The sequence below is a fragment of the Macrobrachium rosenbergii genome, chromosome 42 (assembly GCF_040412425.1).
Source record: "Macrobrachium rosenbergii isolate ZJJX-2024 chromosome 42, ASM4041242v1, whole genome shotgun sequence".
NCBI classification, from domain to species: domain Eukaryota; kingdom Metazoa; phylum Arthropoda; class Malacostraca; order Decapoda; family Palaemonidae; genus Macrobrachium; species Macrobrachium rosenbergii.
In genome coordinates, this window is record NC_089782.1 from 30,725,847 (window position 1) to 30,752,891 (window position 27,045).

Consider the following 27,045-nt stretch of genomic DNA (forward strand, 5'->3'; position numbering starts at 1 on the left):
TAATTCGGTTGTATTCACCCTTGTTGCCAATATCTTGTTATCAGGGGTTAGGGTCGACCTTTGGCGAGTTAATGAGTGGTAATTAGAGACTCCCTTCCCTATAATACTTACATGAAGAATGTTAATCGTCAGTTGGGGGTTAAGTGGTCTGGAAGTATAATAGGCTGGAAGACGCCTTCTCATTACCATTTGGGAGTTAAGCTATCTGATTGTTTTACATATTTCCCTATATATATATATATATATATATATATATATATATATATATATATATATATATATATATATTATATATATTTCCACTCTCACCTATGTTTGCATTAAAAAAAAAAAACGGTTCTTCAACAATAAATATAACTCGTCATGTTTGCATTAAAAAAAAAAAAACCGTTCTTCAACAATAAATATAACTAGTTATTTTAAGTTGTAAACATTTACGTCAATAAACTTAATTCGTTGTAATTTATAAATTTGACCTTTTCCACTTTTGTTATATTGCAAAATATTGCTTGGAATCGTTTGATAAACTAGGGACAACCTGTTTAACAAGAGATATTGGCCGGGGGTTCAGATTATATTCGTAACCCTCAGTTTCCTCACAATTTGACCACTTTTCCTGTCAGAAGGAACCAGATTTGCTGAACAGCAGAATCAATGTGCAGTAAATGTGGTTTGCCGTCGAACTTCTCAGTTCCAGAGGTCCTTTATTCCTCACCCCGTTGGACTGTGAAATAGCCTCCCTGAATCATTAATCTAGAACAATTCTGCTTGCATTTTTACCTACTTATTATTTTATTTTTACTTACTTTATTTAATAAGAGACATATCTTTCTGCATTTTTCCTAACCTCATCTTACTTAATGAACACCATAATATTCTTCGTAAACTTGATTTTCAAGTCAGCGGTCCCTGTAGCCTTGTTCCATATGAATATGGTTCGTCTTCAGAAAGATAACAATATTACAACCATAAAACAATTCTCAGTTTAATGTGGACTTTTAATCACTCACCCATCCACAGTTTACTCAGGGCATTTGATCATATCGTAAGATGAGCTTTGTCGACAGTGCCAATGGCAGTAATAGTGTGGCAGTTCAAAAATTTTATCTACTTTAGTAAACTGAATGTTTGCATTCCCCTTCCTTCTATTTCAGTCTGAGAGAGAGAGAGAGAGAGAGAGAGAGAGAGAGAGAGAGAGAGAGAGAGAGAGCAGGACTAGACTGTGGGCAGGCAGGCAGTGGCTGCTGCATCTGTGTTGTGGAGAGAGAGAGAGAGAGAGAGAGAGAGAGAGAGAGAGAGAGAGAGAGAGAGAGAGAGAGAAACTTTTTCATCTTGAGAATCTTGGAGAATAAAAAAATTACAAGCGATTTCACTCTTTATTGTTCAGCATAAAATTTCAAACATGTTTTCCCGATATGGTGCATAGAATTTCAAATATGTTTCCCTGATATGGTGGAAACTGTTTTCTATTTGCAAAATATGCGGGGCAATGTTCTCACTTACAGCTAATGTTACTGAAAAATTATTTTCCAACGTAAAAAAAATTTACGCTTTACAAATATCTGTATAATATAATCATAGCAATGTTCTAAATTATTGCTAATGTTACTGAAATTTATTTTCTAGCGCAAATTTTTTTTTGCAAATGTATGTACATTATAAGCATAGCAATTTTCTAAACTCCAGCTAAAATTATTGAAAAATCACTCTTCAGTGCAAAACAAAAACATTGTTTTGCAAATATCTGTGCAATAAGCAATATTATACACTTCGGCTAACATCACTAAAGAAAAAATTGTTTTGCAAATATATGTATAACATAAGCAGAGCAATATTCTAAATTGCAGGTAATATTACCGAAAAATTACTTTCTAATGTGAAACAAAAACATTATCCTTTCCAAATATCTGTACAGTATAATCACAGCAATGTTCTAAATTATAGCTAATATTACTGAAAAATTACTTTCCAGTGTAAAACAAAAAACAAAATATTTTTTTGTAAATATATGTACAATGAGCAGAACAATGTTCTAAAGTATATAGCTGATATTGCTAAAAAATTACTTTCCAGTGTAAAATAAAAAAAAATTGAATGTTTTGCAAATATATGTAAAATATAAGCAAAGAAGTTTTCCGAACTCCAGCTAATATTACTGAAAAAATTACTTTCTAGTGTAAAACAAATAAACATTGTTTTGCAAACATCTGTACAGTAGACAATATAATTAGATGATTCTACTTTCGACTCCACATAAGTCTTGGCTCACTACTTGAAAGAGAGAGAGAGAGAGAGAGAGAGAGAGAGAGAGAGAGAGAGAGAGAGAGAGAGAGAGAGAGAGAGAATTATCAACATTCATGCTCGAGTGTCTCACCACAGTTAAGACTAGTCAGACTACATCATGTAATTTAGTTCACAATCAATCTTCTCTTGCAAATATAAATAAACTGAATTTTTAATTCATGCCGTCCACATTCTGTCTAACTGCGAAGCGATTGTCGCGCCATGTCTTTGGTAATTTGTTTCCACGAGTCAGGAATATCAGGTCTCTCAGCAATGTATCTTTCGGCCAACTGCCTTTCGTACTTGACCAAAAACCACTTCCAGTAAGGCGTTGCCTCAACGGATATATCTCCATGGATCTTCCAGTCTGGGAATATCTCATAATATCTTTTATAGGGATGCCATTCGTGTTTTGTTTCCGTGCATCTGAAAGGTGTATCACTAGCAACAAATGCAGTGCAGTTTTCTGCAACCAACTTGTTGATTATCGTCCATCTGTATCGTCCACATGCCTGTGAATAGTGTTCATTTGCATTGTGTTTTATTCCCTGTTGGGTATGGCCTGCAGTGTTCAGAGTGCAAGGTGCATGACAAAAGGGACATGATTCAGTGCACCCCACACATTCCTCAAGGATGATATCATAGATGCTGGGTGGGTCCACCTTCTTCAAGTGGTCGCGTGAATGGTTTGCATAGACCCTCTCGAGTTTCTTATCAGCGTTCTTTAAATATTCACTTAAGGCCATTTTGAAGGATTCAATCGAAAGGACTTGATATCCATCAACAAGACTTAAAATATCATCAAGTGGAATTGGTACTTTGTCTGACACCTTTGTGTGGAACTCCCAAACCCATCGGTTGATATCATCTTGCGTCACCTGCTCTTCTGGTACCTCCACAGAAGCCTGTAAGACATTTTCAGAGATTTTGGATAACAGAATTTTAGCTTCCTTCACAACAATCTGCACATACCTGCTTCCATTCTCTCCCTCCAGAAATAGGTACTCGTCAAGAAAATGAGCTACCCACTTCCGAAGGCAGGCATCCAAGTTCTCCAGATACAGAATAAACTCTTCAAAATTGTCCTCATCCAGCAGTTTGTGTAATACAGCCTTGAGTAGTGTTGACTTCAGTTTAACTTGTGACACATTGATTCTCACGTCATCGGCCAATTCTCTCTGAATGTCTCTGTCTATTGCAGACTGTACCGCTTTACACAGGCGTTCAGTTACAATCTGGACCAGTGCTTTCTCGTCAGATACCTTACGGACAGAGCTCCGAAATACTTCATAAAAAGTGTCATAGTACTCCCTTTCCAGATATAACACTGGATTAAGAGAGTCCTTATATTTCTTGTGTTTTTCACGAAACACTGGAAGTGCATAGCAGCACGCTTGGACAGCTAGCTTAACAATGAATTCTTTAGTGAACCTTACATCTTCAGTTATAACTGCATGTTCTTTTACTATCTTTACAATTTCTTCCACATACTCCTCTTTAAAACTCTGATTTTGAGTGTTATTGATGTAGGTCTCTAATTTACTATATAGTCTTTTAATCATCATTTCAGCATCCACCAGAACATGAGATTTCCTCACTTCTTGCCTGTCAACTATGATGTCTTTCTCTGTGACAGCAAGAACACTTGGTTTCACAGAGATCTGCTGGAGGACTCCCTCAATTAGAGCAATACCTTTAGGAAAATACTGGCAAAGCACCTCTTTAAACATTTCATCTGGATAACTGTACTCATCCACTCCATTTCCACCGATTCTACTGACCTTATACAATTGGTTACACTCCTCACAAGCATATCTGTAAAAACAAATTGCCACGCATATTGTAAACTGATCTACCAGTTGGATAACTATTCTAGATTTCAATATTTCTTGTACTATATCCTGAGTTCTCTCTACAATAACTCTAATGTCGTTAGGTTCAATAGTCCTATCTGCATTTTGCACCAAAGAATGCATGTCACTGACTTTGCTATTAATAATCTTTTTAGCTCTATTCTTTGGCGAGTCTCCAATGATTGCCTTTGGTATCATTCCAATAAACAGTTTTGGCATCCAGTCACTATGTATCCCGTTGTTGGCAACATACTGGTCAACAAAGGCCGAGAGCTTTTGCTGCATTAGGTTCACTGACATCGACTGTACACTTGTTAACGATTTTCTCACAAGTACATGATCTCCTGGGAAAGTTTCAAGCAACACCTTTGTTATTTTACTTTCAATATTATCTTCATCGTCATCATTCTCGCAGTCCACTTTCTTCATCCATTCGTCCCACTTATATTTAAAGTGGTCTTTCATGTCTTGGTCATCTAGAACTTCGTCGAGTTGATCCTGCTTGAGTTCATTCGCCCACTCCTTTGCCTCAGTCATTATGAGTGACTTGTATTTCTTGACATCTTTCATAGAGTCTACTTGGATTACTTTCCTCCTCAGTTCATCTTTCAAGGACTTGATCGTTCTCCTTTCGATGTCGTGATAGCATTCTTGAAGCCTGATTAATGATTTTGCCTTCCATTGCTCTAAAACTGCAGCATACCTGCTTTCAAAATGTTTCTCTAATTTCTTTTTCACTTCAGCCAACTCTGTTTCAAGATGACTACGGAGTTCACCAATAAGTGAGGCCTCCATGGAATCAGCTACACAATCACAGTTTTCAATTACATTCCTTTTAGCGTTTAACCACTTCATTGCTGCATTTTTTAAAGACCACTGTAATTCTGATTGTACATTCTCAAGCATGCTGTAAGCCTCAATTTCAAGACTGTTTTTGAAATTGAATACAAAGTTTTGATCCAATATACCATTCCACAGGTCTTTCAGTTTCACTAGAAATTCCTGAATACCAACTTGAAAGGATCTTCTTTGCATTACATCTTTCAGCAACACTTCCTTGACTTTACTAATGCTTTCACTGTAACCAGGGTTTACTGCTGCTACAGGAGGGTTACCTTTCCACAAGTCGGGAAAGTATAAAATGTTTGTGTTGTAATCAAATTCTATGAGTTGCCTGAATCGGGTAATTTCTGGGGCATCCTCTTGTTTTCCCGCTGCTGCTGTCACCTGGTTCAAGGTTTCCATAAACTTGAGTTGGCCTAGCTTTAGTTTCTCGGCGGCATCTGGAGCTGGTACGTTCTGATGAATGAAAAAACACGATGGCTGCAGTGCTAGCCTTTTGTTAACCAATTTCATTTTCAGCAATGCGTGGATAACGATCTGTAGTACATCCTCAATTTCAGTTACATTTTCACCTTTGATGTTGACTAGTGTCATATCTCCTATCCCAATTACAAACGTTGCGATTTCATTATCATGTTGGACCTTTTCTTGACCTAACTCTGAAGCCCTCAGTCCCTCAGTATCTACAACTAGAAGGTACTCGTACTTATCGCATGAAAATTCCTCAGGCAGAGGCAAAAGTTGCGCATAGACTCCACGGGTGCACCGTCCAGCGGCAACGGCAAACTGCAAGCCAAACATTGCATTAAGCATTGTTGACTTTCCAGAGCTTTGGATTCCTAAGATGGACAGAACAAAAACCTTCTTGTCACCTATTATCTGTTTCAGCTGTTGAAACACAGCTTCTACCCATACAAGAGGTACATGGGCTGCATCTCCATCCATCAGTTCCAAAGGAAAGCCTTGTATCATAAGTTCAGCCATGATTTTGGGTAAATGTTTTATACTGGCAATCTTATGATCCTTGGTTCGTGTGGCTGAAAATGCTTCGTAAGCTTGTGCTGCCTCCCTCATAAAATGTTCCAAGCCAAAAGAAGAATCTGACAGTTCCTGTTCAAGACATTTTAGTCGATTCTGCAGCTCATTCCTTCTTTGTTTCATGTTTGTAGATTGGTGTCCTAGTCCAGGAGTCTTGTCATCCAAACGGCTGATTTCATTCCACATTTCATTAAATTTCCTTTGTTGCTCAGGCAGTATTTGTCTAGACAAATCGTCAAGGTAGATTTTTAGCCATTTCAGATAGTATACCCTTTGAATTTTGGAAAAGCTGAGCAAATCTCTCATAAACATACCAAACACATTGGTTTGTTTCCGTAAGGACTGCAGCTGTTCATTTCTTTCCTTCAGCTTCTCTCTATAAATCATGTCTGCATATGCATTAATTGTTTTATCACCTTTATGCTCCTGCCTGTGCTCTTCCTTATTCAGTTTTGCCCATTTTATCCACGGTTTGCACTGCATGGGTAGATTACGTGTTTTTAGGCCAACGGTATTTTGTTTTCCAATACTTTTCTGAAGACAATGGGCCCTGTCTTTCACTTTACTGAACTTCGAGGCCTTTTCATCGACAGTAATTCCAGAAGCTTCTGCTGCTGCCTCAAAGATCTGCTCAACACTCCTCAGATTCAGTCCCTCTAAACAATGATTTAATTTCCGTTCTATTTCTTCTTTAAAAACCCTGACATTCTTTGCCTTTGTTCCTTCAAAATCAAATATTATTCTCTCCCTGGGAAACTCCATCTTCTGTAATGTTTCTAAAAACATCCTAATTTCCTTTTTCTCCACTGTGCCAAGGAGTACATTCGGCTGTCTGGTTACAACTAGGATACAACTTGAATCATAATTTGACACTCTCTCTAAAAATTCAGAAATGTAGTCACTTTTACAGTGCTGGAGATCTATCATCACTATAGCAACATTGGACACTTTGAAAAGAAAGTGGGTGGTCTGTTCACAGGACTTCTCCATTTCCCCGAAGATTCAAAATGACCTTGGTAGCCTTGTTGACCTTTTCCGACCTATCACTTCTTGGCACATGAAGCTGCCAGGCTACTTCTACAGACCCTTCTGAAAATGAGCGCTTATTCATTCCATTCTCGCAATCTTTGTGAAAGAAAGTGGGGTGACTTTGATCATTCAAAACTTCATTCAAGATTTTAGATTTTGATTGTGAAATTTCTCCCAGCCTCAAACACGATATCACTGGAATAGGCTGCTTTAATGCTGATGCTGATGGGCAGCTTCTGTTGTCAGAATAATTCTCTATGTGGATTGTTCTTAGGGGCCACAAAAGTATCATCGAGGGTTGTTGTAAAAGAGGAGGTAGGACTAACGGGATGGCTAACTTGCACAAGAACAGCTTTTCGCAGATGATTTGTTTTACAAAGTAAGATGAGCACCTGATGATTGCCATAATTACATCTGTTGGGTGGGGGGCAAAAGCACCATCTACTGAAAGTTTCCCAGTTAACTCTGTAAGAAAGTCCTCTATGTCATCTCTTGTTGGCATAACTTGCTGTTCACATCCAGTGGCAAGCTCTCTCTTAATGTTTGGTGTAATGATGGCATCTCTTCCCCTGTAATCTAACATTAAGAGTTTGGAAAGCACAAACCAAGGTATATCCTTTAGTGAATCTAACTTTTGTGATGACTTCTTGTTCACTACGTCTACTGTAATTTTATCTGGGAAATATGATATTAAACCTAGCTTTTCTAACAGTTCTACCTCATTATGATTCTGCTGTTGTAAATCCACCGATCCTGATTCACTTTTAGCACGGTTATCGAACTGTGATACTTCCGCACATGGCCGATCTTGTCTAATGTCACTTGGAGTGTTATATAACAGACCTGTAAGACAAAAAAAATGCATTACGATTTAATAAAAAGACTGATGTTCTTTGCATACTAATTTCAACTAAAAATATGAAATGAATTACCTCCTTCAGAGATATACAGTACACCATTCGTCTCAGTGATATATTCTTCTCGTAAACTTTAAATGATCACATTCAAAATTTCTTTCACTGTAGTTATGTTTCGTATAGAAAAACAAGGTTCAGCCAGAAGACACTTTCGATAAGTACTGGACAAAACTTTACACAAGGCCCCTTACCCACATACTCCTCCTCTCAATATGAACGTCAGCTCTAGTAACCCTGAAATCTTTATGCCATAAGAGATGGGTTTACCTCAGCATGACTGAATGGTTTTTCTGCACCAAACATTAGACTATCAGCACACATTAACACTGGCACTTCAACTAACATACAGCCTGGGGATCTGGCCTCCACATACTTGAGAAAACCAGTTGGGTAACGAAGACACGAAACCTGATGTGATAACCCATGAAAAATTTTTTCACTCTTTCTTCCATCTCTTATTACGTACCATTACTACACTGTAAGAATGAGGGTTTGTATGGTGTCAAATTTAATAATGGATACAACATTCAAGGTGGGAATAACAACATATGAGAAAGTACAAGAGGGAAGCATGTACGAAGATTTTATGGGGAAGAAGTAACTGTAGTTTTGTGCTGGAATTTGGTGCCTCCACATCAAAAATCTAACTGTCATTTCATCCAGGCCTAAGTGTGGGTGTGTGCAGGCCTAATAGAGTTTTGTTAATAAATTGGTATGGAATATGAAAATTCATGAAATCCTTGCTCTAGACTGTGGTACTGCCCTGTTGGCCGATGGCTTGTCCTCTGTGGAGGATACTGCTTGGATCACAAGACAACCTTTCCCTTAAAATCACTGTTTCCCCACATTCCCTTTGCACTCTGCCATTTGGCAAAGTTAATGATGGAAAAGTCAGTCTGCAGTATTTCCTCAGCCAACAGCTTTTGTGATCTCTGGACTTCTCACCCTCAAGACCATCTCCTGTACCCAGAGGGTTTACCATGCAGGTTTGGGAAGAAACTTACTTCCACCACTACCCTTGGCCTTATCATCCTGTTGGTTATTGGGGGAGATACTTTGTTCCACCACTACCATTGGCCTCATTATCCTATTGACCTCTATTCTTGCAACAGCAGCAGAGACCTTACGCCTCACAACTCAGGTACTATACTCATCAGGTTTATTCTAAAAGATACCGACTTTTGAAAGGTTGCATCCAAGCCATGAGTTCACATCTTGTGTTTAAATGAAAGAATGTACCTTTTTTATGATCAATACGTCATATAACGATAATGGGCCTTAGTTTAAATCGTACTCACAGCAGTTAAATAGTTTGCTCAGCGCTTCTTCCTCATCCTGTTTTGCTTGATGCCTCAGCTCTTCTTTAATGCTTGATGTGTGAAGCTTTTCGCGTAGGTCCTTGAGAGTGTTAATTCCAAGCCCCTGTAAAATCTCAGTCCACCTTGAAGGTAGTCCACATCCTTCTATGTGCTTCGATAAGTTATCCATGGTATCACTATGACCTGAAATTTATACAGACTTTTAGATTTTTAGAGAGTTGTTTGGGTTATAGTGGCATAATAAAGTTTAACCACATTACTAAGCTGAAATGTGTATCTGAACTTACCTAATACACTACTACTTACTTAACCCTCTATAGTAGGATGGTATTCAGTATGTTGGTGACTGATTTGATTTTTTTATTTATAATTGCTTAGTCTGATGAAGATCTGGCATACTAGAACTGCTGATAGGCTGATCTGATGACCTGTTATACAGTGTTTGGCTATGTGTTGTCCAGTGCAACTTGGAACTTCATGAAAATTATGTTTTCATACAGGAATCTAGTCATAAGGGGTGGACATTATGCAACTGTAAGTTAACCTAGTGCTTCAGGTCCTCAGCTGTAAATAGCAGTCTTGTATCTTCTCTTTAAAAGATGACTGCACCGTTCTTTCTCGTATTAGGGGAACAACCAAAATTTTGGTTTATTTTGTCCAAGTTGCTTTTGCTTCTTACTTCATTCCTTTCTTCTATGAGAACTTTGGTTGTAAGAATGGACTTTCTAGAGATAATGGAATTAGTACCAGTATTTCTGTATTTCAACCAACTAGTGTACATAGTAGCGTGATTTACACCTAATACACTGCATGTTGTGTATGAAGTTCTGGTGGATATAACTAATTTTTGGAGAGGTGCCTAAGTAGTTCAGTCAACTTCTGAGGAGGGAAACGTTCTTTTGATAAAGGACTGCCATTAGGTGTCACAATGACCATGTCAGAAGTCGCACTGCAGTAAGACACGTCATAAAAACATGTTGGCAACTTATCAAACAAAAGTCACTAACATGTCACAAACATGCTGACAACTTATTGCACGTCATAAACACGTTAACAACTTACGTTATGCAAGACACAAACATGTCACACACAGCTGGTAACTTTTTGCACAAAAATGTAAAGATCATAGATATGCTGGCAACTTATAACACACGTCACAAGCATGTCATAAACACATTGGCAACTCATCATATATGTCATAAACATGTCAAGCACAAGTTGGCACCTTAATGTAGGCTATACATCACTTTAAGTCACTGGCTTACTGGGAGTTGTAATGTCTACTTCATACAAATATCCACTTCCCAAATCCTTGTTACCCGCCCATATGGCTTGTTTTGAAACTGTCACACGGAAGTTTCCAACGTGTTTTTGACGTTTTTACTGTAGTGTGGTTGCATCTTTAGGGTGCACAATTTACTCATATTTTCACATGGCTTCTGAAAGTCAAAACCTAGAAAATACCTGGCCATTTCTCAGTTGCTTTCTTTCCCGTGAATCTTGCAGGTCAAAACCTAGAAAACATCTGGCCTCATTATCCTACTGGCTGTTTAGGGAGAAACCTAATATCACCACTACCATTGGCCTCATTATCCTACTGGCTATTTGGAGAGAAACTTAATATCACCACTACCCTTGGCCTCATTATCCTACTGGCTATTTGGGGAGAAACCTAATATCACCACTACCATTGGCCTCATTATCCTACTGGCTATTTGGGGAGAAACCTAATATCACCACTACCATTGGCCTCATTATCCTACTGGCTATTTGGGGAGAAACTTAATATCACCACTACCCTTGGCCTCATTATCCTACTGGCTATTTGGAGAGAAACTTAATATCACCACTACCATTGGCCTCATTATCCTACTGGCTATTTGGGGAGAAACCTAATATCACCAATACCATTGGCCTCATTATCCTACTGGCTATTTGGGGAGAAACTTAATATCACCACTACCCTTGGCCTCATTATCCTACTGGCTATTTGGGGTGAAACCTAATATCACCACTACCATTGGCCTCATTATCCTACTGGCTATTTGGGGAGAAACTTAATATCACCACTACCCTTGGCCTCATGATCCTACTGGCTGTTTAAGGAGAAACCTAATATCACCACTACCATTGGCCTCATTATCCTACTGGCTATTTGGGGAGAAACCTAATATCACCACTACCATTGGCCTCATTATCCTACTGGCTATTTGGGGAGAAACTCACCACTTGGCCTCATGATCCTCTAGCTATTTGGGGAGAAACCTACCACTACCCTGGCCCATTATCCTACTGGCTATTTGGGGAGAAACTGGGCCTCATTACCCTACTGGCTACTGGGGGAGAAACTTAATATCACCACTACCCTTGGCCTTATTATCCTGTTGGCTACTGGGGGACAAACTTACTTTTACCAGTACCCTTGGCTTCATTATCCTACTGGCTATTGAGGAAGAAACTTACTTTTACCAGTACCCTTGGCCTCATTACCCTACTGGCTATTGGGGAAGAAACTTACTTTTTCCCATACCCTTGGCCTCATTATTTTACTGACTTCTGATCTGCTTGAAACCTTAAACCTCACAACTCGGGTACTCCACCTACCAGGTGTATTCCATCCACAAGACACTAGGAGGTTGTAAGTTTACAGCTCGAAGATTATGGTGTCCTCACAAATTACTGGCTTTTGAAAGGTTTCATCCAAGCCATAAGTTTAAATTTTGTATTTGAATGAAAGAATTCACATTTAATTTTTTATGGAACACTAGACGTGTCACTGATCAATATGTCGCATAACAATAATGGACATTAGTTTAAATCATACTCACAACAGTTAAATAGTGTGCTCAGTGCTTCTTCCTCATCCTGCTTTGCCTGATGCCTCAACTTCTTTTTGATGCTTGACGTGTGAAGACTTTTCCTAAGGTCCTCAAGAGTGTTAATTCCGAGCCCCTGAAAAATCTCAGTCCACCTTGTAGGCAGTCCACATTCTTCAATGTGTTTTGATAAGTCATCCATGATCTCACCACGACCTGAAATTTATATAGATTTTTAGAGAGCTGTTTGTGTTATAGTGGCATAAGAAAGTTAACCAGACTACCTAGCTGAAATGTATATCTGAACTTACCTAATACACTACCCCTCCATAAAAGAATGGTGTTCGGCATGTTGATGACTGATTTCAATTTTTACTTAATAGATATTTATGATTGCTTAGTCTGCTGAAGATCTGGCACACCTGTTCGGCTATTCAGTGCAGTATTTGGTTATGTGCTGTCCAGTGCAACTTGGAACTTCATGAAAATTATGTTTGCATACAGGAATCTCGTCATAAGGGGTGGACATTATGCAATTATATGTTAACCTAGTGCTTCAGGTCCTCAGCTGTGAATATCAGTCTTGTAGAAATCTTCTCTTTGAAAGATGACTGCACCGTTCTTTCTCATATTAGGGGAACAACCAAAATTTTGGTTTATTTCGTCCAAGTTGCTGTTGCTTCTTACTTCATTCCTTTCTTCTATGAGAACTTTGGTTGTAAGAATGGACTTCCTAGAGATAATGGAATTTATTTCAACCCACTAGTGTACAAAGTAGCGTGATTTACCCCTTATACACTGCATGTTGTGTATGAAGTTCTGGTGGGTATAACTAACTTTTGGAGAGGTACCCTGATTTACACCTTATACACTGCATGTTGTGTATGAAGTTCTGGTGGGTATAACTAACTTTTGGAGACGTACCCAAGTATTTCAGTCAACTTCTGAGGAGGGAAACTTCTGTTGATAAAGGATTGCCATTAGGTGTCACAATGACCATATTAAAAGTCACACTGCAGTGAAACATGTTGGCAACTTATCAACCACAAGTCACAAACACGTCATAAACATGTTGGCAACTTCTGGCACACGTCATAAACACGTTAACAACTTATCTAACACAAGTCACAACCACGTCACATACTCTGGCGACTTATTGCAGACAAGATGCAAACATACATGCTGGCAACTTATAACACAACACAAGCATGTCATGAACATATTGGCAACTTACCACATACGTCATAAACAGGTCAAACACAAGATGGCACCTTAATGTATACATCATGACCAGTTAGATTTCAAGTCACTGGCTTACAAGAAGTTGTAATGTCTACTTCATACAAGTATCCACTTCCCAAATCCTTGTTACCCACCTGTATGACTTGTTTTCAACGTGTAACACGGAAGTTTCCAACATGTTTTTGACATGCTTTTACTGTAGTGCGGTTGCGTTTTTAGGGTGCACAATTGAAAATTCCTGGCCATTTCTCAGTTGCTTTCTTTCCCGTGCATTCTGTTAAGTCAAAACCTAGAAAACATCTGGCTATTTCTCAGTTGCTTTCTTTCCCATGCATTCTGTAAGTCAAAAACTAGAAAACACCTGGCCATTTCTCAGTTGCTTTCTTTCCCGTGCATTCTGTTAAGTCAAAACCTAGAAAACATCTGGCTATTTCTCAGTTGCTTTCTTTCCCGTGCATTCTGTAAGTTAAAACCTAGAAAACACCTGGCCATTTCTCAGTTGCTTTCTTTCCCGTGCATTCTGTAAGTTAAAACCTAGAAAACACCTGGCCATTTCTCAGTTGCTTTCTTTCCCGTGCATTCTGTAAGTTAAAACCTACAAAACACCTGGCCATTTCTCAGTTGCTTTCTTTCCCGTGCATTCTGTAAGTCAAAACCTAGAAAACACCTGGCTATTTCTCAGTTGCTTTCTTTCCCGTGCATTCTGTAAGTCAAAACCTAGAAAACACCTGACCATTTCTCAGTTGCTTTCTTTCCCGTGCATTCTGGAAGTCAAAACTTTGAAAACAAGTGGCCATTTTTCAGCTGCTTTCTTTCCCGTGCATTCTGTAAGTCAAAACCTTGAAAACAAGTGGCCATTTTTCAGTTGCTTTCTTTCCCGTGCATTCTGTAAGTCAAAACCTAGAAAACACCTGGCTATTTCTCAGTTGCTTTCTTTCCCGTGCATTCTGTAAGTTAAAACCTAGAAAATACCTGGCTATTTCTCAGTTGCTTTCTTTCCCGTGCATTCTGTAAGTCAAAACCTACAAAACACCTGGCTATTTCTCAGTTGCTTTCTTTCCCGTGCATTCTGTAAGTTAAAACCTAGAAAACACCTGGCTATTTCTCAGTTGCTTTCTTTCCCGTGCATTCTGTAAGTTAAAACCTACAAAACACCTGGCTATTTCTCAGTTGCTTTCTTTCCCGTGCATTCTGTAAGTTAAAAACCTAGAAAACACCTGGCTATTTCTCAGTTGCTTTCTTTCCCGTGCATTCTGTAAGTTAAAACCTGAAAACACCTGGCCATTTCTCAGTTGCTTTCTTTCCCGTGCATTCTGTAAGTTAAAACCTAGAAAACACCTGGCCATTTTAACTCAGTTGCTTTCTTTCCCGTTTCTGTAAAACCTACAAAACACCTGGCCATTTTCAGTTGCTTTCTTTCCCGTGCATTCTGTATGGAAAACTTTTCACCTGACCATTTCTCATTGTTTCTTTCCTCCATTCTGGATTCAAAACCTAGAAAACACCTGGCCATTTCTCAGTTGTTTTTTCCCGTGATTCTGTGGTTAAAACCTAGAAAACACCTGGCCATTTCTCAGTTGCTTTCTTTCCCGTATTCTGTGGATTAAAACCTACAAACACCTAACCATTTCTCAGTTGCTTTCTTTCCCGTGCATTCTGTAAGTCAAAACCTAGAAAACACCTGGCTATTTCTCAGTTGTTTCTTTCCCGTGCATTCTGTAAGTCAAAACCTAGAAAACACCTGACCATTTCTAACAGCTTGCTTTCTTTCCCGTGCATTCTGGAAGTCAAAACTTTGAAAACAAGTGGCCATTTTTCACTTATTTTCTTTCCCGTGCATTCTGTAAGTCAAAACCTTGAAAACAAGTGGCCATTTTTCAGTTGCTTTCTTTCCCGTGCATTCTGTAAGTCAAAACCTAGAAAACACCTGGCTATTTCTCAGTTGCTTTCTTTCCCGTGCATTCTGTAAGTCAAAACCTAGAAAACACCTGACCATTTCTCAGTTGCTTTCTTTCTCGTGCATTCTGAGAGTTAACATCTGGAAAATACCCGGCCCTTTCGCTCTCTTTCCTGCACACTTTGCACGTCAAAACCTAAAAAGTAACTGGCCGTTTCGTAGCTGATTTTCTTTCTCTCATTATGGAACTTTTCAAACTTATTGTTTGTTGCTCCACCAGGATTAAAACACCTTTAGCAGTTTTGAAGTGATCTGTGGTGAGAGAGAGAGATAGACTAGTTTGCGATATTAGGTGGATTATACATATTAATATATATATATATATAATTAAAAAAAAATATATATATATATATAATGTATGTATGTATATATGTATGTAGAGCCTTGGTGGCTCAGTGGGTAGAGCAGCGGCCTAGGACTTCGTAGAAGTCCGTGGCGCAGGTTCAAATCGGCAGCCGACTGGTCAGTGAAGGCGGACACTTTGCTATCCGTGTAGACACCCCGGGATTACGTATGTAATCAACGGATAGGTTTGCTGAAAAGCAAATGGGTGTTACAGACTAATACACACATAAACAAAGCCACTCCAACATCATCTAAAAAACCATAACAGACACCTCACATGTCCCGAACTGTCGACCTACCCGCCCAGTTCTCCTCGCTTCTTGGGAGAAAGGGAGCAGGGGATTGGCACGATACACGTACACATCGTTACCGGGGTCTAAGCGATGTCAGGCAGGGCAGCCGATCGAGGCTACGGCCTACCCCAACGCCAAATCAAAGTCCTTCGTAAAGAAGGCATCGTGCTTAGGCTACGTCTGTTTCGAACGGTTCATATCCCGTCCGGCAATTTTAATCACTTGTTAAGGTATGGGTACTGCCCCCAACCAACTCCCCCCCCCCCCGGGGGGCCAGTACTAAACACGGCGAAGGGATATTCCATTTGGCCGACAAGAAACAAATGCACCGCCAGTGTTAGAATCTCTTAAAGTGTAGAAAAATAAAAAAAAAAAAAAAAGGTTCCAAGGTATTGCACTTGCCGGACGGGATATGAACCGTTCGAAACAGACGTATATACCTGTGCTGTCTTGTGAAGATCGCGTTAGGAAACCCCTTGTTGGGTGGACTTCTGGGGCTAATTACAGCCGACCCTCCAAAAACAAAGTTAAATCGTAAATAAGCAACCAAAATACTATAAGAATCTGCCATTCCTCGCTAAGTACCCGCCGTGTATCTATTACTTAGAAATACCTATATATGTTCCTGTGTGGAGAGAGAGAGAGAGAGAGAGAGAGAGAGAGAGAGAGAGAGAGAGAGAGAGAGAGAGAGAGCATACAACTAATAAGCAGCTCATTGTACTCGGTTACACCATATTCAAACACTACTAACAAACAGTTCATTATACTAGCGTTCACTTACCTGCATAACAATTCCATCACTTTCTTAGTACGTGAAATGGCGTCACTGCCCAAGAACAAAGATGCCTCGAAATGCGACGCTTCGTGAAGGGAATGCAGCACTATAGCCAACGGCCCACTTATCACTGAATCATGTTTATCAGGGTGGTGCGCTGAGCTGGGGCTGAAACGTATTGCATCACTTTTAAACTTGTTCCGTTCGCGTACCGCACTTACTTCAGTCTGACTCGTCCTTTGTCATGGTGACTTTCCTGTCTTGAACGTTTGGTAATGAACAACACTCGTCTACATAAACAATTATGCTATGACTCTGAGGCACTCTTCCACATGATCAGCTTTGCTTTGATGATACCTTCTATATATAATCAGTTGTGCTTTGATGCTCCCCTCTATACCTATTCAGTTATGCTTTGATGCTCCCTTCTATGCATAATCATTATGCTTTGATGCTCCCTTCTATGCATAATCATTATGCTTTGATGCTCCCTTCTATGCATAATCATTATGCTTTGATGCTCCCTTCTATGCATAATCAGTTATGCTTTGATGCTCCCTTCTGTGCTTAATCAGTTATGCTTTGATGCTCCCATCTATACAAAGTTATGCCTTGATGCTCTCTTCTATACCTATTCAATTATCCTTGGATGCTCCCTTCTATACATAATCAGTTACGCTTTGATGCTCCCTTCTATACATAATCATTATGCTTTGATGCTCCCTTCTATACATAATCATTATGCTTTGATGCTCTCCTACAGTTCTCAGTTATGCTTTGATGCACTATAACAAAGTACGCATCTTTTGAGTGGGCGGGGGGTTCGGCAACAGACGTAGAGTATAACGGAAATTCTGTTGTTCGCTTGGTCTCAAGGTCGCTCTACTCTACTGTAAAGCGCGGCCGCTCCCATCCGCTGGGACGCCGTGACGTCACCAGCTGATACGTAGTGAAAGAGTCGGCAATGGCTATTTTTGTTTTTAAGTACACTTCAGATAAATATCCATGAAACTCATATGAACAGCAGAGTAGTCAAGGTCTTGATAAACTCTTTATCTCGTAGATTAGGTGATGGAGAGCAGATTACGGTTTGTCAAGTGTCCGTTTCAAACAGTATGCTTGATAACGGCGTATCAGCGAGGTTATGCTACACTACTTGGGCTATCACTGTTCATGGATTTACCTGAGGGAATGTTCTTAGTAACGGCTTGCTCTGCACGAAAGCAATAAACAAATGCATTAAAGCACTGAAACGATAAATTAAGGGGCGTTCAAGTTGGTCTGGGTGACGTGTCTTGCTCGATACCATGTCTCGACCGCGTACGAGCGAAAGCAATGGTCTGTTCCTGGGTGGCAATCTCTCACTCTCTCTCAACCTTTTGAATAACTAACTCCCAGGGGAAATCATATTAGATAAGCGCCCCTCCCCTTGCCGGGATTCGAACCTGTGCAGAAGGTTGAGAAAAGCAAGTTGGAACAACGACGTCGCACCCTCATGCTCCCCAATGTCTTACACTTAAAGTTCTGAGAATCTCAAACCACAAGAGCAAAAAATCCTCTCGTGGGAAAGAACAATTGAGCCAAGAGTTTAACAGACAAGTCAACAGCAACGTATTTTAACTTATCTCTGTCTAACTCGCGTAGTGCCGGGGGGTGCACTGCAGGCATTACTAAAGATTCTTTGCAGCGTCCCTTCCATGACCCTTCCATTCCTTTTACTGTACCTCCATTCATATTGCCCTTCTTTTAAGTTCTCTCGGCTAGCAGTCAGCTAGGCCCGAGTTCGAGTCTCCGGTCGGCCAATGAAGAATTAGGGGAATTTATTTCTGGTTATAGAAATTAATTTCTCACCATAATGTGGTTCGGATTCAACAATAAGCTGTAGGTCCCGTTGCTAGGTAACCAGTTGGTTCTTAGCCACGTAAAATGAATCTAATCTTTCGGGCCAGCCCTAGGAGAGCTGTTAATCAGCTCAGTGGTCTGGTTAAACTGTGTACTGAACTTTGGCCTAAACTCTATATTCCATTCCAACTGAAATGACACTTTGCCCGTAGTTCACGCAAATCGTGACTCCAGTCGAATCCAGTCTACGTTACCAAGCTCACACTTGAAGATTTCTGGACGCAAGAACTGAAGGATCATCCTAGACCCCCGAACTGAAGGATCATCCTGGACCTCCGAACCAAAGGATCATCCTGGACCCCCAAACTGAAGGATCGTCCTGGACCCCCGAACTGAAGGATCATCCTGGACCTCCAACCAAAGGATCATCCTGGACCCCGAACCAAAGGATCATCCTGGACCCCAAACCGAAAGATCATCCTGGACCCCCGAACTAAAGGATCATCCTGGACCCCGAACTGAAGGATCGTCCTGGACCTCCAACAAAGGATCATCCTGGACCTCCGAAACAAAGGATCATCCTGGACCCTCGAACCAAAGGATCATCCTGGACCCCGAACTGAAGGATCATCCTGGACCCCCGAACTGAAGGATCATCCTGGACCCCCAAACTGAAGGATCATCCTGGACCCTCGAACCAAAGGATCATCCTGGACCCTTGAACTGAAGGATCATCCTGGACCCCAAACTAAAGGATCATCCTGGACCCCGAACTGAAGAGATTGTCCTGGACCTCCGAACCGAAGGATCATCCTGGACCCCCAACAAAGGATCATCCTGGACCCCCCAAACTGAAGGATCATCCTGGACCCCAAACCGAAGGATCATCCTGGATCTCCGAACCAAAGGATCATCCTGGACCCGAACCAAAGGATCATCCTGGACCCCAAACTGAAGGATCATCCTGGACCCTCAACCAGAGGATCATCCTGGACCTCCGGACCAAAGGATCATCCTGGACCCCCGAACTAAAGGATCATCCTGGACCCCGGAACTAAAGGATCATCCTGGACCCCCGAACTGAAGGATCGTCCTGGACCTCCGAACCGAAGGATCATCCTGGACCCCCAAACTTAAGGATCATCCTGGACCCCCGAACTAAAGGATCATCCTGGACCCCCGAACTGAAGGATCGTCCTGGACCTCCGAACCGAAGGATCATCCTGGACCTCCGAACCAAAGGATCATCCTGGACCCCCGAACTAAAGGATCATCCTGGACCCCTGAACTAAAGGATCATCCTGGACCCCTGAACTGAGGATCATCCTGGACCTCAGAACCAGACATCCTGGACCCCCCGAAGAACCAAGGGATCATCTTGGACCCCGAACTGAAGAATCATCCTGGACCCCAGAACTGAAGGATCATCCTGGACCCCAAACTGAAGAATCATCCTGGACCCCCGAACTGACGGATCATCCTGGACCCCCGAACCGAAAGATCATCCCTGGACCCTCGAACTGAAGGATCATCCTGGAGTCCAGAACTAAAGGATCATCCTGGACCCCTGAACTGAAGGATCATCCTGGACCCCCGAACCGAAGGATCATCCTGGACCCCCAAACTGAAGGATCATCCTGGATCCCCAAACTGAAGGATCATCCTGGACCCCGAACTGAAGGATCATCCTGGACCCCCGAACTGAAGGATCATCCTGGACCTCTGAACCAAAGGATCATCCTGGACCCCCGAACCAAAGGATCATCCTGGACCCCCAAACTGAAGGATCATCCTGGACCCTCGAACCAAAGGATCATCCTGGACCCCCAAACTGAAGGATCATCCTGGACCCTCGAACTGAAGGATCATCCTGGACCTCCGAACAAAAGGATCATCCTGGACCCCGAACTGAAGGATCATCCTGGACCCCGAGAAGGATCATCCTGGACCCCCGAACTGAAGGATCATCCTGGAGCCCCAAACTGAAGGATCATCCTGGACCCCGAACTGAAGGATCATCCTGGAGCCCCCAACTGAAGGATCATCCTGGAGCCCCAGACTGAAGGATCATCCTGGAGCCCCAAACTGAAAGATCATCCTGGACCCCCCAGAACTGAAGGATCATCCTGGACCCCCAACTGAAGGATCATCCTGGACCCCGAACTGAATGTTCATCCTGGACCTCCGAACAAAGGATCATCCTGGACCCCAGACCAAAGGATCATCCTGGACCCCCAAACTGAAGGATCATCCTGGACCCTCGAACCGAAGGATCATCCTGGACCCCTGAACTGAAGGATCATCCTGGACCTCCAACCAAAGGATCATCCTGGACCCCGAACTGAAGGATCATCCTGGACCCCGAACTGAAGGATCATCCTGGACCCCGAACTGAAGGATCATCCTGGGCCCCTGAACTGAAGGATCATCCTGGACCCCCAAACTGAAGGATCATCCTGGACCCCCCGAACTGAAGGATCATCCTGGAGCCCCAACTGAAGGATCATCCTGGACCCCCGAACTGAAGGATCATCCTGGACCCCGAACTGAAGGATCATCCTGGACCCCCGAACTGAAGGATCATCCTGGACCCCCGAACTGAAGGATCATCCTGGACCCCCGAACTGAAGGATCATCCTGGACCCCCCCCAGAACTGAAGGATCATCCTGGACCTCCGAACCAAAGGATCATCCTGGACCCCGACCCAAAGGATCATCCTGGACCCCAAACTGAAGGATCATCCTGGACCCTCGAACCATCCTGGACCCCAAACTGAAGGATCATCCTGGACCCTCGAACTGAAGGATCATCCTGGACCTCCGAACCAAAGGATCATCCTGGACCCCAAACTGAAGGATCATCCTGGACCCCGAACTGAAGGATCATCCTGGACCCCCGAACTGAAGGATCATCCTGGAGCCCCGAACTGAAGGATCATCCTGGAGCCCCGAACTAAAGGATCATCCTGGAGCCCCGAACTGAAGGATCATCCTGGACCCCCGAACTGAAGGATCATCCTGGACCCCCGAACTGAAGGATCATCCTGGAGCCCCGAACTGAAGGATCATCCTGGACCCCCAAACTGAGGGATCATCCTGGACCCCCGAACTGAAGGATCATCCTGGACCTCCGAACCAAAGGATCATCCTGGACCCCCGAACCAAAGGATCATCCTGGACCCCCAAACTGAAGGATTATCCTGGACCCTCGAACCAAAGGATCATACTGGACCCCCAAACTGAAGGATCATCCTGGACCCTCGAACTGAAGGATCATCCTGGACCTCCGAACAAAGGATCATCCTGGACCCCGAACTGAAGGATCATCCTGGACCCCGAACTGAAGGATCATCCTGGAGCCCCAGAACTGAAGGATCATCCTGGACCCCAGAACTGAAGGATCATCCTGGACCCCCAAGAATCATCCTGAACTGAAGGATCATCCTGGACCCCCGAACTGAAGGATCATCCTGGATCCCCGAACTGAAGGATCATCCTGGACCCCGAACTGAAGGATCATCCTGGACCCCCAACTGAAGGATCATCCTGGACCCTCCCTGAAGGGTCATCCTGGACCCCAACTGAAGGATTTTTCCTGGAGCCCCAGAACTGAAGGATCATCCTGGACCCCCGAACTGAAGGATCATCCTGGACCCCCGAACTGAAGGATCATCCTGGACCCCGAACTGAAGGATCATCCTGGACCCCCGAACTGAAGGATCATCCTGGAGCCCCGAACTGAAGGATCATCCTGGAGCCCCGAACTGAAGGATCATCCTGGACCCCGAACTGAAGGATCATCCTGGACCCCAGACTCATCCTGGACCCCGAACTGAAGGATCATCCTGGACCCCGAACTGAAGGATCATCCTGGACCCCCGAACTGAACTGAAGGATCATCCTGGACCCCCTGAACTGAAGGATCATCCTGGAGCCCCGAACTGAAGGATCATCCTGGACCCCGAACTGAAGGATCATCCTGGACCCTCCTAACCAAAGGATCATCCTGGACCCCCAAACTGAAGGATCATCCTGGACCCTCGAACTGAAGGATCATCCTGGACCTCCGAACCAAAGGATCATCCTGGACCCCCGAACTAAAGGATCATCCTGGACCCCCGAACTGAAGGATCGTCCTGGACCTCCCAACCGAAGGATCATCCTGGACCCCCGAACCAGAGGATCATCCTGGACCCCCGAACTGAAGGATCATCCTGGACCCCCGAACTGACGGATCATCCTGGACCCCCGAACCGAAAGATCATCCCTGGACCCTCGAACTGAAGGGTCATCCTGGACCCCCGAACTGAAGGATCATCCTGGACCTCCGAACTGAAGGATCATCCTGGACCCCAAACCGAAGGATCATCCTGGACCCCAAACTGAAGGATCATCCTGGACCTCGAACTGAAGGATCATCCTGGAGCCCCGAACTGAAGGATCATCCTGGACCCCCGAACCGAAGGGTCATCCTGGACCCCGAACTGAATGTTCATCCTGGACCCCGAACTGAAGGGTCATCCTGGACCCCCGAACTGAAGGGTCATCCTGGACCCCGAACTGAAGGATCATCATCCTGGACCCCGAACTGAAGGATTATCCTGGACCCCCGAACTGAAGGATCAACCTGAAGCCCCAAACTGAAGGATCATCCTGGACCCCCGAACTGAAGGATCATCCTGGACCCCCGAACTGAAGGATCATCCTGGACCCCCGAACTGAAGGATCATCCTGGACCCCCAAACTGAAGGATCATCCTGGACCCCCAAACTGAAGGATCATCCTGGACCCCCGAACTGAAGGATCATCCTGGACCCCCGAACTGAAGGATCATCCTTACCCAGCGCAGCACAGACACAAAGGCGAATTGCTTCTTGCTTGTTAAGCCTCACATTACAGATGAAGGAAGCTCAGTCATCCATTCCCCCAAGAAGAAACACAAACATGAACACTCGAACACATCACGCATTCACAAACGAAACATACATACAAAACAAACGTAACGTGAAGAAAAAACATAAACTCATCATCGAGCGAAACAAGCATGAGAAACTAAACACAAATTTCATCACACAAACCACTTTCCAAACGCCACCACACACTCACCACCATGATAGCTAAGAGGCTGATTATTATTATTATTATTATATATTATTATTATTATTCAGAAGTGAACCCTATTCATATGGTACAAGCCCACCAAAGAGGCCATTGACCTGAAATTCAGGCTTCCGAAGAATTTTATGGTGTTCATTCGACAGAAGCAACAGATGGAAATATAAATGAACAGGTTAAATACAAAGTGAATTCTTTTGGGGTAGTAACGCATTGTATCTTCGCTTGAAATTTTGAGGTTCTAGTTGCACAACATCCTGTTTGTTTTGGGCCGCTGTTAGAATGTCCCCAGATTTCTCAGGAAGCTCCGAAAGTTCCGAGCAATCTTACTTGGTTCTTGGAGAGTGGAGGCAAGTGGAACTATTTGAACAAAATTCTCATCTATTAGAGGCGACACTGGTTGCATAGCAAGACTGGGAGTTAATTAGACAAAATCACGCACAGATCACAGCGTATTTGGAAAGCAGAGGGTGGCACGGATTGTTATGCAAACTCAATTTTTACTGAGAAGCAGTTTCCCAACGACACCAGATTCAAAACCATTGGGAGATAATTTTTTTGTTTATTTTTTATTAGAAAAATACCTTAATGCAGTTTTGCAATTATTTCACGGTATTTACATAATTTTACAATGATAATTTTTCTTCCTACCAGGACTGCAATATGTTTACACACGTCAATGCTGAATAAATAAATAAAAATGTTCCCAACACTGGGTAACATTGCAATCCCTAAATTCTGAGTAAGTTACATTCCATCATTTAATGATATAATATATGACATTTATCACAACTACAATTTCTGCAATATTCATAACCCTCATAACAGTTCTCATAACCTTCCAAGTAATACTTACGACCTTGTCCAATTTTCATGATGAGCCCACAGCATTTAATAGAGTTCCTGCTATGAATTTTTAGTTTTAAATTCAGTCACTCAAAAACAGTCATTATTTAATATACTCTTTTGGGTACATTTTATTTATTCTCTCTTTGTAATTAGTTTTGATTAGCCATCTGTCATAAAACCTACAATCAGAACAGTGACACTGTTATGATCCTTTTTTTTTGTCTTATAATTGAAACTGAACATTAATGCATTTAAAAAAAAATTTCTGTTACAAGTATTGAAAAACATCAATGTTGTTTTGATGTGATTACGAAAAGAAAAAGTACGCGATATGTATTCAACGTCTTTGCAATGATCACATTTATCACTGCTTCTGATATTTAAAATTCCAAGCGATTGTTGGTCGCCAAGGTTCCATGGAGCCTGTTTGGAGCAAACTCTCTTTCCATGGAACCGATGAAAGGTTTGTTTATGCTCTCCCACACCATTTTGCAGTCCAAAGGTGGATAACTCTCTTTAGTTTTTAGTGCATTTTCTGGCCTTATAGAATGATAGCGACCTTCACTACTTAAGTTAGGACATTTTTCATAGTTATTAAAGCCCTTTACATTCTCTTACTTCCTAATGAGCACCATATTCTTTGGAAGCTTGAATTTCAAATCAATGGCCCCTGTGGTGGGCTTGTTCCGTATGAATAGGGTCCATCCTCTGAATAATAAATAATAATAATAATAATAATAATAATAATAATAATAATAATAATAATAATATTTGGAAGCTTGAATTTCAAGTCTGTGGCCCCTGTGGTGGGCTTGTTCCATATGAATAGGGTTCATCTCTTGAATAATAATAATAATAATAATAATAATAATAATAATAATAATAATAATAATAATAATAATAATAATAATAATAATAATGAACCAAACAAAAACTTCTTTCAGTTTTCTTCTGAAGATGGAAAGAGAAACCCACAAGATTCTTGTGTATAACTTGTTTACTGGTAAATATTTACATATTACTTTGATCTTGTGCACTTTCAGGTCCTAACTGTGACCCTTTTTCAAGAGATGAGGTAGTCAGGCTGGTTCAAGGCCCAGCAATCTTCTGGGTTTCTCTTTCAATAATAATAATAATAATAATAATAATAATAATAATAATAATAATTGGAGGCTTGAATTTCAAGTCATTGGCCCCTGTGGTGGGCTTGTTCCGTATGAATAGGGTTCATCCTCTGAATAATAATAATAATAATAATAATAATAATAATAATAATAATAATAATAATAATTGATTGAATAGTGTATCTGGCATATATGAACCTTGGAAAAAACTTGACAGAATTTGTGGATAGAGAGAAGAAGATGGATATTTAGTTAAAAGAAGCAGCTAAAGTTGTGGAATTTTTAATCAAGACCGGAATTCATTCTTGGCTCCTCATTTAGTGTGGGAATGTAGCAGTGACTGTCTTTTTCTTGCTTCAATATATATATATATATATATATATATATATATATATATATATATATATATATATATATATATATATACACACATGTATATATATAGTTACTACAATTATGTAGCGTATACCAAATCATCCTTGCAAAGGAATGAACTCACGGCTTCTGTTGGGCAATGTAATATTGGTAATGACATATGAGATTCAATCACTTATGGAAAATAGTTTCGCGCCATCATGGGGAAAATGGAATTGATGTACTTTTAGCGTCTGGCACTTTGTCATTCCCACAGGAATGAGGGTTTGGGTGCAGTCACATTAAGCAAATTGATATACCTCACCGAATTGGGAGTAAATTGAGTGTGGTCCGTTGATGAATTTTGATGAGCTGAGCGTGAGGGAACTCTTGTTGGGAAATAAGGGTTTCTCATTGTAGATGTCCACTATTGACTGGATGACTGAATAGACTGTAATCATGAGGCAAGTTAGTAATAACTGTTGTTAGAATGATAATTTCCTGAGCATAATCCAGTCAAAAGAAATGGGGCTCCTACACACTGCTTCTTGACTGAGTCGGAACTTAGTTTGGAGGTATTGTTGATCTCCCAATGACTCAGGCAAAGCAACAGGAAGTTGTAAGCACAAGACTGGCATCGTGGATGCACAACCGAACTTGTCTGTCACACATCCATCATCCTGGAATGTGTCTGGGTGACCGCTGTGCTAAGTGTGCTACTGCAAACCAGCGAGAGTTTTGCAAAAGGTTTGGATTATACGTTGCAATGATCTTTCCAACTGAATTAAAACAGCGATTAGTTTTGTGAGCTGATTTATGTATACACACATAGTTTGTAGATCAGATTAAATTTTATATTGTAGGCAGAACTACCCATAATTTGTTGACTTGTATTCAGCCTGTTTGTGATAAGTTGTTGACTTACATTCAACCTGTTTGTGATGTGTCGTTGACTTGTATTCAACCTGTTGACTTGTATTCACCCTGTTTGTGATGTGTCATTGACCTGTATTTAACCTGTTTGTGATGTGTCGTTGACTTGTATTCAACC

General features: G+C 41.6%; 1 long non-coding RNA gene and 1 pseudogene across 2 annotated transcripts in view; one reads left to right on the top strand and one right to left on the bottom strand.

Moving 5' to 3' along the window:
• LOC136828156 (uncharacterized) overlaps positions 1-27,045 on the top strand; it is a 238,102-nt gene that overhangs the window by 13,641 nt on the left and 197,416 nt on the right. The window lies entirely within an intron of this gene.
• Positions 1,363-16,872, bottom strand: LOC136828149 (interferon-induced very large GTPase 1-like; annotated as a pseudogene).